The 17533-nt window shown below is 35.8% G+C and overlaps 1 pseudogene; it reads right to left on the bottom strand.

The window, feature by feature from the left end:
* Window positions 1-843: 843 nt before the first annotated feature.
* Window positions 844-2181, bottom strand: LOC138151199 (small ribosomal subunit protein eS6-like; annotated as a pseudogene).
* Window positions 2182-17533: the final 15352 nt, after the last annotated feature.

The following is a 17533-nucleotide window of genomic DNA, read 5'->3' on the forward strand; positions in this document are numbered from 1 at the left end:
CCTCCATGAAATGGACACCTGCTGCTGGCAGCATATATAGATATATATAGATATAGATATAGATATGTATATACACACATATATACATGAATACACACACATATATACATGAATATACACACATATACATGCACACATACATATATGTATATAAATGTGTGTATATTATATATATACACATACATACATACATACATACTTATGGTTTCTTTTCCTTTCTCTTTGATCTCTTTGGGTATAGACCTGATTATGGAATTGCTGGGTCAAAGGGTCACAGTTTTATAGTCCTTTGGACATAGTTTCAAATTGCTCTCCAGAAGGGTTGGATTGTTTCACAACTCCAACAAAAGTGTGTTAGTGTCCCAATTTTTCATATCCCCTCCAATACTTGTAATTTTTCTTTTCTGTCATATTAGCCAGTCTGATAGATTCAAGGTGGTACCTCAGAGTTTTTTTATTTGCATTTCTCTAATCAATAGTAATTTAGAGTTTTTTCACATGAGAATAGATAGCTCTCATTTCTTCTTTTGAAAACTGCCTTCTCATATCCTTTGACCATTTATCAGTTGTGGAATGACTTGTATTCTTTCTTTATTCTGAACTTAAGAAAGAAAACAAACATTTCCATGACAGAGTAGAATAGAAAAAATATGATTGTATACCAAAATGTAAATCTATTAAGTAAATATTTGAGAAATGAGGCCTTCATCAGAGAAAATTGAAGTAAATTCCCCCCTCCCCTCAGTTTCCTGCTTCCCTTCTAATTTTGACTGAATTGGTTTTGTTTCTGCAAAAACTTTTTTTTGACAAAAGTTATTTATTTCTAACCCATTTTTAGAAACTTTATTTTTGACTGGACTCAGATTTCGAGGTGGAGGCTCTCAGGGAAGACAGACGACGTCTCTTAGCGATCTGTTCTTGTCGTTTTTATTTAGCCTCCTTCATCCTCTTAGCCAAAAGCTTAGCATATTCTGCTGATGCTTCCTTGTCCTTCTGGGTTGCTTCTTCAAAGCAATGCATCTATGTTTGTGTTGCAAAACACGGGGAGTCACTGGATGCTGAATTTTAGGAGCCTTAGTACTGGGTTTCTTACCTTTCTTGTTGAGGGGTTTTCTCACAACATACTGTCAAACATCATCTTCTTTGGACAAGTTGAAAAGTTTTCAGATTCTGCTAGCTCTTTGAGTCCCAGGCAATGAGGTACAGTTGTATCTGTCAGTCCTGGTATATCTTTCTCACGTTTCTTCGTAATAACCAAGTTGAGGGCACTCAGGTTGGCATCCACAATACAGACCCTAACAGATATACGTTTTCTTTCTCCAGTTCTTCTAGGATGATAGCAAGAATGGCCCTTACTGAACAACAGGTGGATGCATCTGTGAGCCAAAACACCCTGCTTCATGGGGAAGCCTTGATAGTCATTCCCACCACTGATTTGGACGACATAACCCTTCCATTCGTCACCCAGAGCATCAGCAGAAACTTCAGTGGCCATCCATTTCTCACAAAAGGTCCGCAGCTTTCTCTCATCATGGGAAAGAGATGTTGAGCTTCATCTTTGCACAGCTGCCTGCTTCAGACCTGCCACGGGAAAGATCTCTGCAAAAACTTTTGAACTTGATGTAATTGAAATTGACTATTTCACATCTAGTAATGCTCTCTAGATCTTGTTTGTTCACAAATTCTTCCCTTGGGCCCCTGCTCCTTTGTTGCTACAAGTGCTATCACCCCTTGGGCCCTAAGACTGAAACTCAGACTTGCATATGAACAATACAAAGGGATCGTGAACCCAGCAACTGGAAAGTGTCCTCTGAAATCTCCTTTTATTTAGTTGTCTAACCCCACCTTCTTCTGTTGGCTAAAATCTCCTGAAGCTGCTGTTACCACCAAAGCAGCTGCCCCCAACACCTGGCCTGGGCTGCCTGGGCTGCCTGGGCTGAGTTCCTGGAGCCTGCTACTACCATGGTGAAATAGACCTTTCCTGCTGATCTCCTAAGTTGTTTTGGTCTAGAATATTGTTTAACCAACCTTTTGTTAGTTCCTGGACTCCAGGATTCAACTTGAGACATTATTTTATGGTTGTTTGCAGGGAAATTGGAAGAGATTGACTGAGTGCTACACTACTCAGCTATCTTGGCTGTACCTCTCTGAGCCTACTATTTTCAAGGCACTCTTGGACATTGAGAGCTTTGCAAATGAGCCTAAAATGTATGCCCTGCCTTTAAAAAGCTTATCGTATAATTGGAGAAACAGGACATACTAAAGACTAAGGTGGCAAGCATTAAAAGACCTTTCTAAATTCAAAGAAAACTTGAAATGATGATGATGCAAGACAGGTATGAGGAATGAATGTATTTCAATAATGAGAGATGGAAAGAGATTAACAGATTTAGTTCAGGAGCTGATAGCAACCCACTATGGCTAGAATGTAAAGTAGTTCACTATAGCATTTATTTTGAAAAAATGAATTTGTTCCACCAGGATTAACATATTATAGAACAGTTTGAGTGTAATGCAAATTTTCCTTTTGCTTTTGTGGGATTTTTAGAATTTCAGAAAACTGTATAGTTCTGGTTAACATCAAGGGGTTGATCTCATGAGAAGGGTTTAGTTGGAGCAGGGAGACACCACCCACTTTGAATTGGGCCTGTGGGAAAAAGATATATCTGGCTCCAACTTTTCCCCTCATGTGGTGTTGGGCTAGTCCCAGTGGTGGGGACCTATTTGCCTGTTGAGACGGAGAGAGTACAGACCCAGTTATTTGACCTAGGATGTGAGAGCTATTGGGTGGGGGAGGGCTCTAACACTGTGAAGAACAAGAGAAAAGAGAGAGCATATGAGAGGAACTTCCACTGTTACCCATTTCGAAAGCCCCCTCACTCCACCCAGGACCTACACTATAATGACCAGACCCCTTTGACCCTATCACACTTGAATCAAGGGAAAAGTCTGATATTCCCAAGAATAGAAGAGTAAAAGAGTCAAGCCTTGCATCTAATGTTCCTGGTCCATAGGGCTATCCTACTATGTGAGAAGGCCTGCATTACCAGTGGTCAAACCTCAGTGATTGTTTTTAACCTGAGGCCCAGGATACCACCACTATTTATTGTAGTATTTATGAATTTCTTAACTATTAAACATGCATAAAATTGTGCTACTGTTTTTATTTGGGTCTTAACTTTTTAAAAATTTTCACTGATGAAGTTTTTAAATGTTGTACCCCTAGGTCCATTTTCCCTATCAGCTCTGTGGATTTTATTGTGTTCTCTTACAAATTATACTGATTTTTTTTCAGAATGTATCTGTCATGATATTATACAACTGAATGTATGTGAAGTCAGCAATGCAAATTATGACTGGAATGTAATTTAGGGCTAGGTTGTGGAGATGCCTTAAATGTTAGACTGAAAAGTTCATATTCTATCTTTGAGGGTGTAGAAGTTTTAGGAAATTTTTGAGCAGAAGGAAGACATAAAAAGAGTTGGACTTTGGGAACAATGGATACTCATAAAAAAGATGATTTGGAGATGAGAGAAACTGAAGGCAGGGAGGTAATGTCAGAGATTATTGAAGTAGTCAAGGAACGAGAAAATGACGGTTTGAAATAGGTAGATAGTCATACAAGTGGAGAGAAGAGGATAAAAGTAAGATATGTGGAGGTAAAAAAATCATCAAGAACAAAAAACTTATTGGATATAGGTTGGGTGAGGATGATGGAACAGTCAAGGATATTCCTAAGGTTAAGAAATTGGTTGACTGGGGTAGGTAATGAATTTCATTTTGGATGTGTTGATTTTGAGATGATGATTGGACACTCAGGTAGAGATGTCCAGTAATAAGCTAGTAATATGGTACTGGAGATTGTAAGAAATACTGTATTAGGGCTGTACATGTATGTCTATATGTTTGCATGTATGTGTACATACATATGTGTCAATATGGACAACTATATGGATGTAAACATATGTGACATTTATATGCATATATGTAAATACATATTTAAGAGGAGAAATGGTCCCTGATGTTATCTAAAGTATTAAATTAGGTGAAAGGAAGGATATCATCACAGAAAGTGAATGTAACAGTGATGACAATGTGTTGACAGGGTATTAACACTCTACTATACTTTAGAAATATTGAGTTGTCTTTTACCTAATTAAAGAGACAACTCACTGTGGAAAATTGACCACAGCTCTGATTATCTTTGAAAAACTAGCTTGCTAAGTTCTGAAATCTGTAGAAAATTAGAATAGCTTTGTGGAGTATGCCTTCCTATGCCTATACCAGGGTGTGCTATTGGGGGGAGGGGAGAGGGAGAAAAGGGGTTTCCTCTGAAATTTCCATCTACTATGGTAGCAGAGTAAAATTTCGCATTAGGAGATACTGTACCCAGTGGACATCAGAGAACACATACTATTCAGAGAGGCACAGATACAAAGGGAAAATTGAGTTGCCATTCATGCCATGTCAGCATGAAGAAGTTTAAATGAGTGGGACCTCTGGCAATAAAGAGAGCCAGTTATGAACTCAAAAGAAAACTAGCTTTGGTAATCAAAAGTCTAGCTGTGCAATACAAAGATCCAAGACAATCCCAAAGGACTTATGATGAAAAATGTTCCCCAACTCCAAAAAAAGAAACTGATGGAGTTTGAATGAATATTGAAGCATACTTGGGCTTTTTTCTGTTTTTTTTGGGGGGGGCTGCATTTTCTTTCACAATATGACTAATATAGAAATATGTTTTGCATCACTGCACATGTATAACCTATATCAAATTGCTAGCCTTCTCAGTGAGTGGGGAAGGGATGCGGGGAAGGAGGAAAAGAATTTGAAACTCAAAATTTCTAAATACAAATGTTAAAAATTGTTTTTATATATAACTGGAAAAAAACTCCAAAATACCTAAAAATAATAAAGAGTCTATGTGTGGTTGGTAAAAAGCCCTGCTAGCTCAGTTTGGTGACTGACCCAAGCAGAGATTCTGTACAAAGTTGGAAGTAGTGTGAGCACTCAATAAGAAGAAAAAAGACATTGGAGCCCTGCAGTACCAGAGGCTTGGATTTCCTTGGCAATATGTGTTTTCTGTTTATATGCTTTACTACTCTTTTAAAATAATTTTTGTCTGCTCTTCAGACAGATACTATGTGCTTTTGTGAGTGTGTCTGCCCTGGGTTTTGAGGGATAATGTCTTATAGCTACTGTTCTTGGTTCGAGCTTATTTTTCAACACTTATAAAATGATTGCTATGTAGCATGTGCTGTGCTAATTACTGGGGATAGAAAGAAAGCATAAAAGCAATCCTTATTCTAAAGGGGTGTATAGTCTAATGGAGGAGACAACATGTAAACAACTGTGTGCAATCAAGATATGGACAAAATATATCAGAGATAATTAACAGAAGGAAGATACTACCATTAAGGGGGATCAGGAAAGGTTTCTTATTGAAGGAAGGATTTTAAATGACTCTTCAAGAAGAACAGAACATGGAGGCAAGAAGGGAGATAATTCAGGTATGGAGGATAGCCAGTGAAATGCATAGATTCATATGATGGAGTATGAGGAACATCAAGGAGGCTAGGGTCACTAGATCACAGAGTATGTGGTGGGGTAATAATGTGTAAGAAGAGTATATAAGGAGGTCAGATCATGAAGGTTGGAGGTCAGAGGGAGCCACTGGAGTTTATTGAATGGTGTGTGTGTGTGTGTGTGTGTGTGTGTATGTGTGTGTGTGAGAGAGAGAGAGACAGAGAGACAGACAGAGACAGAGAGAGAGAGAGAGAAAGAGAGAGAGAGAGAGAGAGAGAGAGAGAGAGAGAGAGAGAGAGAGAGAGAGAGAGAGAGAGAGAGAGAGAGAGAGAGAGAGAGAGAGAGAGAGAGAGAGAGAGAGAGATGGTCACATTTGTGCTTTAAGAAAATCATTATGCCTACTGACTAATTATAAAAAATAAAATCTACAATTATGTATCATAAGCTTTAGTTTTGGGAGTATGAACCAACAGGTACTCTAGAGTCCATAAATGTTATCTACCCTCTAGGTAGCCATCCCAGAAGTATAGGTACAAGGTGGGAGGAATAGCCCAAAGGATACAATATAGATTGGAAACATTTGCGTAAAGATATGATTGATAGAAAGAACAGATGAGATCACTGAAGATAAAATTTACATATATATGTGTATATATACTCATATATACATATACATACATATGTGTGTAGGTAGAGAGCAGACCCTTGGAGGATGCCTATGAATAAGGAGTATGAGAGAAATGATAATTAACTGAGAAGGAATGGCAAAATAGAACTAGGAGAGTACACTGTCATGGAAGATAAAGGAGAAGAAAATATCTAGGAAAAAAGAATACTAAGCAATTGGAAAAGGTATAAGGAAATCAAGGGGCATGATGACTCATTAAAGGTATAATATAGCATATCCATAATGTATGTGTTCAATGTTCAAAAAATTCTGTGATTTTATTAGTGTGATCACTCCTTTTACAGATGCAGACCTCAAATCTTAGTAAATGTTACCTTTGAATTTTTTCTACCCCCCCATGTGTGTTTCTATCTGTATGTATGAATGTATATGTATGTATGTATACATATATATGTACACTCTTTTTGTTAATTGGCATATTTGTTTATTTCTCATTTAGTGAAAATGTCATTTTTAAATTTTCAAATGCTTTATTAACTTCTGATTTACATCTGAAAATGTCCTTATTTTAAGTCGCAAAACAAATTTCAGCTTTGACTGCTTTGCAAAAGAAAGGACTGAAGTATTTGTTTTGCAATGAACTTTTCAGTTCTCAACCACAACCTCACCCCACAATCTCCCACCCCACACATAATATGCTATATGAAAAAGTTACGAACTGAACTACAGATATTAAATACCTAAAAAGTTAACAATGTATTATAATTTATTTTATTTACAATCTAGGAAGTTTGCAGCTATCAGCATTTCCAGTGCAATTTCAGGTGCAATTGGGACTTCAGAAATCTCTGTAGAGCTGCTAGTGTGGTAAACCTTATAGGTAAAATAGATGCATACTTTTGATAGCACATGTGATAGAATTTCTCTAAAATTAACCTAATTGGATTTATTTTCAGAAAACTGACCTGGGCCATTTAACATGGCTTTTCTTGTTCCTGATGTATATAAAATCTGGGGAAACAACCTCAACATACCATTACATGTCTATATCTTTGCATAGGTATATATGTTTATGTATATACTTGCCTACACACGTATACAAATTATTTCCTATAATGATATGATGTCTCATAGTAACATGGAAATGACTCCTAGTTTTAATAGTCTATGCTAATGTAGTGCAAATTATAGAAGTTTCTATCAAACTACAAAACTTTTTGTATGGTTAGCAAACTATGTATTTATCATGTGAGGTCCAGTCTAGGAGATTTTCATCACCAAAAGATTTGCCAAGTGGTAATTCATTTTTGGAGGGCAAAGCAATAAACCACAGTTAAGTAAAGTCTTAAAGTTGGGAAAATACTTTCCTCAGCAACAACTGTGTTGTAAGATAGGTCAGACAGTTCTTAATTAAACAGATAAGATGTCTGTAGCTCAAAAAGTTTAAGTAACTAACCAAAAGTCAAGCATGTAGTGTCATCTGAACTCTGGTCTTTCTAACATTAGGTTCAATTAAGTCTCCAATACATTAAGCTGCCTCTATATGGTGCTGCCTAGTAAATGAGAAAGGCATTATTATCTGTAACAATGGAGTCCCATTATCAATGATATTTTATCTCAATTTTCTATTGAAGTATACGTACAGATCCTTAAACATACATAAACACACACACATATATCCACATATCAGATATGTAAACAAACATTTACATATCAAAATATACATGTACATATGAATATAGAACATATATAATAATTTTAAGTATCATTCATTCTCATGCCCTAGTATTATCTATTTCGGAGAGTTTAGGTTTGCTAAAATAGGACACAATCAAGGAAAGTGGCTTCTAAAAGCTCTATTGGCTGCTTGAAAACTACTTCTGCTAAAATGAAAATCTCTAACCTTTCTTAAAAGAATTGACTGCCTGCATACAATGATTGACCTAGCTGTGTTAGAAATAATTCATCTGGGCTGATGGCAAAATGCATGCCTTGAACAATATAAATGCTCTTTGGGCTGATAGAGATGATTGATCTGTTTCAGAGAGAGATACAAATTCTTTTATGACTGGCATGGAAAAGAAAATATTTCATTACAAGTTTTCAAATAATTTGTTTTCACTCATATTGGTTTTTACCCAGGTAAATTTAAAAAAGAGAAGAGGGTCTAGGGCTCTGAGTACTGAATCAGCAGCCAAGAGCTCTAGACTTCAACTCCAAGGCTCCCCATCTAACTTAATCAATTACATTTTTCTTTGTAGCATGAAAATATTTTGTAGACCTCATATAAATTATGACCCAAAAAGCATTATGGAAAGTTAGTACAAATCATTGCCAGCCATTTGCTGAAAGAATGTAATAGACACATCTGAAAATGATTTTTTGCTTTGACACAATATGTCATACAATACCACTGTGACTTTGAGACCACAATCAAGGCAAAACAGTTTATGGAATCTTTAATCTATGAGAAAAATTCCTGGAATTCTTACAAAATTCAATTATGTCAGTTGAGCAGGCTGAGATAGTGGGTTCCCTCTCACTGAAGATCTTTAAATAAAATGTGTCTATTTTAATGATTATTGTTAAGGGGTTTTTTTTTGTTTCGTTTTGTTTTTGTTCTTGTTTTAGTATAAACTCGATTAGATGACGGCTGAAGTTCTTTCCAACTCTAAGGTACCATTGTTCTGGGATGTGTAGAAAAGTGAAGGTACTAATAATAAAGACTAATAATGGTCTTTATATATGGATTTAATGCTTGCATAGCACTTTACATTTGATTCTCACAATGACCTTGTGTGGCAGGTTCCTATTATTATTCACCTTTTATGGAAGAAGAAACAGCATCAGAGATATTGATACTTGACCTATATCATGGAATAGACTTCTGAGGTAGAATTAAAACCCTTTTCTTCCTGACTCCAATTCCCACACTACACACTATAGGTACCCATTTTTGAATAAATATTTTTCTACTTTTGCTTGAATTACTTAGTTAAATGCACTTGACCTCTATTATATTTGGGTTATAGAAGTTCAAAGGTTCTAATGTTCTAAGATAGTTGATCCTAATTTATATCTTCACCCAATGACTGAAACAATATCAGACATAGAATGGAATCTTTGAATGAGCAGAAAGTTTTTTTCTTTGAATAATATTTATTTCCCCCCAATTACATGTTAATCATTTTTAACATTCATTTTTTAAATGTTGAATTCCAAATTCTCTCTCTCCCTCCTCCCTGATGTGGTATGCAATTTGATATGGATTATACATGTGTAGTCATACAAAAACATATTTCCATATTAGTCATGTTGTGAAAGAAAACACAGATTAAAAAACCACAAAAATAAAAAAATGAAAAATAGTATGCTTTGATCTGCATTCAGATTCCATCAGTTCTTTCTCTGGAGGTGGATATCATTTTTCCTCAGGCGTCCTTTGGAATTATCTTGGATTATGTATTGCTGAGAGTACTTGAGTCATTTATATACTATATTGTTGTTACTGTGTGCAATATTATTCTGGTTCTGCTCACTTCACTTTATATCAGTTCATGTAAGTCTTTCCAAACTTTTTCTGAAATCACCAGGCATGAAGTTTTAGAGGAAATAAGTTTAGCAATTATTTTACAGGATCTAAATCTAGAAGGGAATTTAGAGATCATCTAATACAGTCCCCTTATATGATAGATGAAGAAAGGAATGGAGGTCCAAAGAGAGAAAGGGAAAGATCATCGACTTGGTAAGTGTCAGAAACAGATCTTCTAATACCAAATCCAAGAATTTTTCTATCACATGATGTTGATTTAGTAAGCTTCAGCCTTATTCTTCCTCTTTCACTTTAAAGTGTTTACACCAAAGGGTGATTCAGTGGCACAGTGAATAGAACACCAGCCCTGAAGTCAGGAAGATCTGAGTTCAAATTTGGCCTCAGACACTTAACACTAGCCATGTGACTTTGGGCAAGTCATTTAACCCCAATTGTTTTGCCTTCCCCCCTCCAAAAAAAAGTGTTAACATCATTGTCCCACATTACTTTATACTACAAATTCATATTGATTTTCATTTTCACTGCCTCTTCTCTTAGAGGCAGATGATTGGACATCAAAGGTATGATCCTTCTTTTCTCCTCACAGAAAGGTTGAAATGAAATAATGGATGTAAAGTACTTTGCAAACCTTAAAACATCACATATACACCAGTTGTTGTGAGGATGATGACCATGATGATGATGATGCTACAGTAACCTGTCCTCTGCTGTCATGATGACTGCATTTTCAGATTGCAAACCTTCTATTGCAAACCTACTGACTTCAAACAATGTTTACGTAGCTTTTTAGAGGTATGCTGGTAAATGTTTAATGACTGAGCTCTCTGAAGAGAGCGTAATACAGTGCCTGGCATATAGCAAGTGCATAATAAATGTTTATTGATTATTTTGGTTGGGAAAAATGTATTCACACAGACTTTTAAATTTAAACTCCATCATTAACACTTTATTAAGCCTAGGTAATCAAGAAATTAATCCTTATATGTAGCAATTTAATAGTTTTAACGTATAAATACTCACATCAAAAATTTAACAAAAGTTGGCTCCAGTATATTTATTTCTGTTTGTGTATACATAATGCAGATACATTATAGGTATATGCATATACAACCACATATGTCCACACATGTATAAGGTACTTACATACATCTAGACATATGTGTATAGGCATATATACATATGTTTGTATATATAATCTCATTAACTATTAATACTAATTATGCATGCTTAATAACTATGGATGTTTAAATTAATTACAAAGCATAAAGGGTCAAATTTTTTTCATCTCACACTTTATGTTTTTATTAAGAACATTTGTTCCTTCACTCAACTTTACTTTCCCTCTTAGATAGCTGTTGTTAGTGTATATGTGTATGTGATAGTGTATATTTTGTTCTATTTTTAATTTATATATTATAAGATCTTGGATTTAAAACTGGATATGGGCATCCACTCAGTGGTCATTTAGGCCAAATTTCTCAACTAAAGATGTAGAAAGTGAGGCCCAGAGAGGTCAAGTATTTTGTCAAAGGTTACACAGAGAGTGACAAAGTCAAAATTTGAACCAAAGTCCTCTGACTCTAGCACTCTTTTCACTGTTACATACTGATGTTTTTCCCTTCTCACTTTGAATTATTTAATAAAGATCTTTCAAAAAGTATTGAATTTTGGAAAATGATCAGCTTTATGGTGAATATAAAAATCTCCACTTTGGACAGACTGAGTTTTAGATACTATAGACATGTCCAGCAGGCAACTAGCAATGCCTAGTTGTAACTGAGGAAAGCTATCAGGGTGGGGGTATACAAATTTGGGAGACATTTGAATACAATGGTATCTGACCTTATGGGACAGATGATATCACCAATGAAAGCAATGTAGAGAGAGAAGAGAAGAGGACACAGGTCAGAAACTTGGGGGATATCCACACTTAGCGATGTCTAGTTTAATATAATTCAAGTATACAGAAGTCCACATAATTGCTTAAAAGTCATTTAAAGTTAAAGGTTGAGCTCTGATGAACATGACTACAATATGTTACATATAGATCAATTATTAGGTATTTATTGACCTCAAATTAGGTACTCACAACTATTTTGGGTCCTGTGAAATGATGCCAAAAGAATTTAAAGAAATGTCTCTTATCTTCATGTTGATCATTATGTCAGGAGCGTTTGGGAGGCTGGTAATTGGGAAAGCTAACTGTTCACTTATCTCTGTATTTACCTACATCTGTGCATTTTTCTATAGTGAAATGTAAATTCATTGAGGGCAGAGGTTATTTAGTTTTTGTCTTTGAATTTGAAGCACCTAATATAGTGCCTATGACACATGGCACATATTTAGTACATGTTCAATTCAATTGAATTATGCAATTGACATAGAAAGGAGTAATAATGGTTAGCATTTACTATTCATTGTAGTACAATGCCTGGTACACAGTAGTCATTTGATAAATGATTACTGACTGACTAGCACTTTACGTCTTATTAAGCACTTTGCATTTATTACCTCTTGTGATTTTGTGACAACTGTGTGATACAAGAAGTATGAGTATTGTCATCCTCATTCTACAGGTGAGTATTCTGGGGTTCAGAGACATTAAATGACTATCCCAAGGTCCTACAGCTATTAAGCAGCGGAGAGGTCACTTCAAACCATCTCTTCTAAACCTCAACTCCATGTGTTTCCCTCAACTCTGGCTGTCCTGTGGGTGTATTTAACCTTTCCTGTGTGTTTAAGTTCTGTCTCCGTATCTAGAATAGTCAGAGACCTTTTAGGGCAGTTAGGTGGTACAGTGGATAGAGTGCTAGACCTAAAGTCTAATCTTCATGGGTTCAAATCTGGCTTCAGACACTTATTAGCTGTCTGACCTCATACAAATCATTAACCCTGTTTGCCTCCATTCCTCAACTATAAAATGAGCTGGAGAAGGACAAGGCAAACTACTCCAGTATCTGCCAAGAAAAACCAAAATGGGGTCAGAAGAGTCAGACATGGCTGAACAACAAATGCATTTTATATATTTGTATAATTAGGGATATTTTACCAGGTCTTTAAAGATCCCAGGCTTTTTTCTCTAATGGCAAAACATATATTCTTGACGCTCCATTGACTTCCAGCTGCCTCCAGGAGCAAATATAAAATGCTCTGTTTGGCATTCAAAAGCCCTCATAACGTAGCCACCTCAGACCTTTCCAGGTTCCTTACACCTTACTCCTTGATATGTAATTTTTGATACAGTAACACTGGCTAAGGACAAGACACCCATTTCTTGGCTCTGTGCATTTTCTTTGACTGTCCCCTATTCCTGGAATGCTCTTGCTCCTATGCTCTGTCTATTTTCTTTCCTAACTTTCTTTAAGCCTCAATTAAATTTGTAGCTCCTAGAGGGAAACCTCCCTAATTCCTTTTAATTCCATTACTTTCTCTCTGTTAATTAATTCCTATTTATCTAGTCTATAGTTTGTTTTGTATATATTTGTTTGCAAGTTGTCCCCCTGCCCTCTCTTAGATTGTAAGCTCCTTGAGGGCAGGGACTCTTTGTGTATTCCCAGCACTTAGTACAGTGCCTCACTGGTAGCAGGTACTTAATAAATGCTTGTTGAATTGAATTAGTACCAAAATTCTCCTATTGACACCATATAAGCATGCATCATAAAATATCATAATCTCAAAAGTATAAAAATTTCAGGTGATACTAAGGGCAGCGGAAAGACCCAGTGGAGGGTATGATCAGATACAGCATAGTACCAGTAAGTAAGAAGTTGCATACAAGATGCCATCCAGCCCAGGTATAGATGACTAAGAAAGAAGGTGGTCCACTCTTTTAGCATGAATTTGATATTGATAGTCTGATGATTTTTTTATTTGTCTTTTTGGAAGGGGAAAGGCATGCAATTGGGGTGAAGTGACTTGCCCAAGGTCACACAACTAGTAAGTGTTAAGTGTCTGCAGCTGGATTTGAACTCAGTTCCTCCTAACTCCAGGGCCAATTCTCTATTCACTATACCACCTACCTGCTGCTAGCTTGATGATTATTTTGATAACTTCAAGATGACAAAAGAATCAGAGAAAGACATCCAGTATATGGGGCAGCAGCATTTGGAGGCTGACAGAATCCATTCCAGATCTACAATGTACTTGTGTAACCCTGGACAAGTACCTTGATTTCTGGACTTCAGTTTCCTGATAAGCATTATAATTGCCTTAGCATCTAGGTGGCATAGTGAAGAGACCTGAAGTTAAAAAGACCTAGATTCGTGTCCTGCCTTGGATACTAGCAGTGTAACCCTGGGCAATTCACTTGACCTCTTTGCCTTGTTTTCCCAATATGAAAAATGGGCATAATAATAGCATCTATCTTTCAGAATCATTGTAAGCCCAATGCTTTGTGCATAGCAGCTGCTTACTCAATATTTGGTCATTTGGTTTGAGAAAAAAAAGGAACCTTATTTTATCTCAAAGACATACTAAATGCAATTTTCTAATGTGTCATTTTGTAATAAAAATGAGTTCCTCCATGGCTAATACCAAAATACAGTTTAAAAGACATAACTCTAGTGAATTGGATAGTAATTCTTACTTTTTTATGATTTTAAAATCTGGAGTTAATATAGATACTCACTTAAAACCTAGAGCATCTCTGAATCTATATTCTCAGGTGGAAACATGAGAAATGTAATTAAAAAGACTGTGTTTGGTGGTAATGAAATAAAATTTAGCCTAAATAGAACTTACAAAATTATAAAACTTTAGCAAATGAATTAAAATCAGTTCATTTAAAAACAAAGTCTATAAACAAACATGTTTAAACATTTGCTAGGCAATCTGGGAGAATAGACGAGATTGCAAGTAAATTTCAAATCTTTGTTCACTTAATCTAATTAGAATGTTATGGTGTGCACAGATCATGAAAACAATCAGAAGATAATGTGCCTATGATAATTATATATTAAAAATGGGAATTTTCTAGTCTTGGCAATGGTCACTGGTCACTCATCTGTTCAATCTAAAATGACTGTAAGTTCAGCAGAAAATGATTTAAATTTCATCCATTTTATCAGTAGTGAACCCTGACAGTTGAACATGAGCATGATGTAATAGTTTCTTTTAGCACTTATATGGTTGAAATGCCATACTTAAAAAAATCATTTTGAGCATAAAAAAATCCATCCTTGCAAATATTTGATTAATTTATTCACTCACATAGAGGCATATGCTCCTTATTAGCTGTTTAGAAATTACTTTTAGGATTCATGATATCTAAAAAGGAATGATTGACACCTGGGCATAGTTGTTCTATTAAGAGGTTACCACCTAGGCAAATGGCTAAGGAAGGGTTGATCAGGATTGTTCCCCCATCAACTCAGTGAGATTTTTTTTTTTAACTTTTAATTGTTCATGCCTCTTCTTAAAGTATAAACATACATATTGGTACCTTGCTGGGAGACAAAAACATTACATCTGATTTTTTCTCAGTGCATGAGGATACTCCCCTGATGTCTTGGTTGGCTCAGACCCTTGGAAAATAGATCCTTATGAGAGGAATTGACCCTTTGTATTGGACTATGTAAGTGAGCCATTACTTTCTCCATTCCTTTCTCACTTATTTTCAGAAAGTGTGTTGTAGGGGCTGAAGAATGGATTGTGGATTTATCCTGTGAAGGGACTTCATAAATAATGTTCTTGAAACCCAGCCTTTTGTGTGGAGGGGGAAGCAGTCAATTTCATAGGCAATATCATTCTGGGACCTAGACTTTCAGCCAGAGAAGGGGAATTTCTTTCTCAGTGCCAACATAAGTGGTTGTATTGCAAGTATCCTCACATTTGAGAGTTTGGAAATCTGATTCCTCAGAGAATAAGGGGGAGATCCTGAGTAATATGTCTTATGGAGAGAGAAGAAAATTGTCTACATAACCCACATAAGTGAGAGAAACAGTATGGGAACTAAAGCCATGGTACAGAGAAACTGGTAGGTCAGTGGTACAGTGGATAGAGTGCTGGGCCTGGAGTCAGGAAGACTTAAGTTCAGATTTGGCCTCATATACTTACTTATTATGTGACCCTGGGCAAGTCACTTAAGCCATACCACAGTTCCTCACATGTAAAATGAACTGGAGAAGGGAATAAATAGCAAACTACTCTAGTATCTTTTGCCAAGAAAACCCCAAATCGGGTCACAAAGCATTGGACACCATTGAGCAACAATAGAGAAGCAAGGAATGTCAGTCTTGCCAACCCACTGTAATTTGGACAGTGGGAAGTGAATTTCCTACCCAGGTACTCCAAAATATGTATTTAGTTTCCAGCATAAGATTAAGCCATTGAGTTTTAGGGGAGTGGCATTGGCCTTTTGCAAATAAAAATATCAGGATAGTAAACTACTGGTAAACCAAAATTCAGTTCCTTTCTGGAGTGTCAATGCATTTCAGGCCTTTAAGATACATGGAGAGGTAAACTCAATAAGTAAGGAAGAAAATTATGAACGGTGATGGGTTATTATGAGTTCTTTTATGTATTTTATATCATTTGTGAGCTCCAGTGAGTCCTTTTACTCTTCTGTATTCTTAGTGGGGTAAAATAAATACCGTCCTTTGCCTTTGTAGTTTGACCTTGAATTCTCATAGAGGAATTCTTATATAGGACCGTATTACCCACATTTGCAGAAAAATATACATGAAATATATAAGCAATTTTAACTTCTGTTTTGAAATATCTTCTGCTACAGAAGTTAAAGAAACAGTTACGGTCTCTTTTTATGTGTTGTCTTCACCTCATTAATAGGCAAGCACTTCAAGGGCAGGGACAATCTTTTTGCTCAGATTTGTATTTCTAACACTTAGCACAATGCTTGAAACATAGTAAGTTCTTAACAAATGCTTTATCTATTGATATTTAAGAGCACAGATTATATGTAATATTGAGAAAAATAGTTTGTGTTGGCAGTTTAAAAAGTCATTTGAGAAAATGACCTCATATGATATATTCCTACCTATAGAGTCTGGCAGAAGGGGTGTACTTTATCTCTGATTCATAAGAATCTATGAAGGATCTATGGAAAGGATAGAGAGAAAGAAGATTAGGTTTAACTTCATTCTTTTTTTAAGGAATATTTTATGAGGTATTTTAAAGATAAATTTAGTAAGGGAATTCTATGACGGTCTTGACAGAAATTTAAAAAACTGTTTCCTATCTTTGCCAGGGAGAAACCAAACAAGACAAGCAGGACAGAGAAAAGGAGAAACTTTCCTGTTGGAATTATTTTAAATGTGGTGCTACAAAAAAACTCTTATGGAGAGAATATAAAGAGTTAATCATTATATTTTGGTGTCATGCACCAAATGAATGGTAACTGATATGACCAGTTATGACACTAGTCATAGTTTAAATGCAGGTTGTCCCCAAAGTCTTAGTGAAATTTTAAAGTAAGCTACTAAAACTTTAATTTAAGGGGCTGTCTTAAAAATACACTAAGACACCCCACATTTTAAATAGTTACATATGCTTTTATGTTTATTATAAATTTAATTTGTAAATGGACAGCTAGGTGGCATAGTAGATGGAGTGTTGGGCCTGAAGTCAGAAAGACATCTTTCTGGATTCAAATCTGACCTCAGACACTTATTAGCTGTGTGACCCTGGGCAAGTCCCTTAATCCTTTTAGTCTCAGTTGCTGGATGTTAAGAAGGGCGCTGGGGAAGAAGTAGAGAAGTGGTCCAGGAGAGACTGAAGTTAAAAACAGAAAACAAGCAAAATAAAAACAAAAGCCCTTGTAAAATATATATATATATATATATATATATATATATATATATATATATATA

The sequence above is a fragment of the Petaurus breviceps genome, unplaced genomic scaffold (genome assembly GCF_028583685.1).
Source record: "Petaurus breviceps papuanus isolate PSGF00001 unplaced genomic scaffold, PetGlider_PUasm1.0 90895, whole genome shotgun sequence".
Taxonomy (NCBI): Eukaryota; Metazoa; Chordata; class Mammalia; order Diprotodontia; family Petauridae; genus Petaurus; species Petaurus breviceps.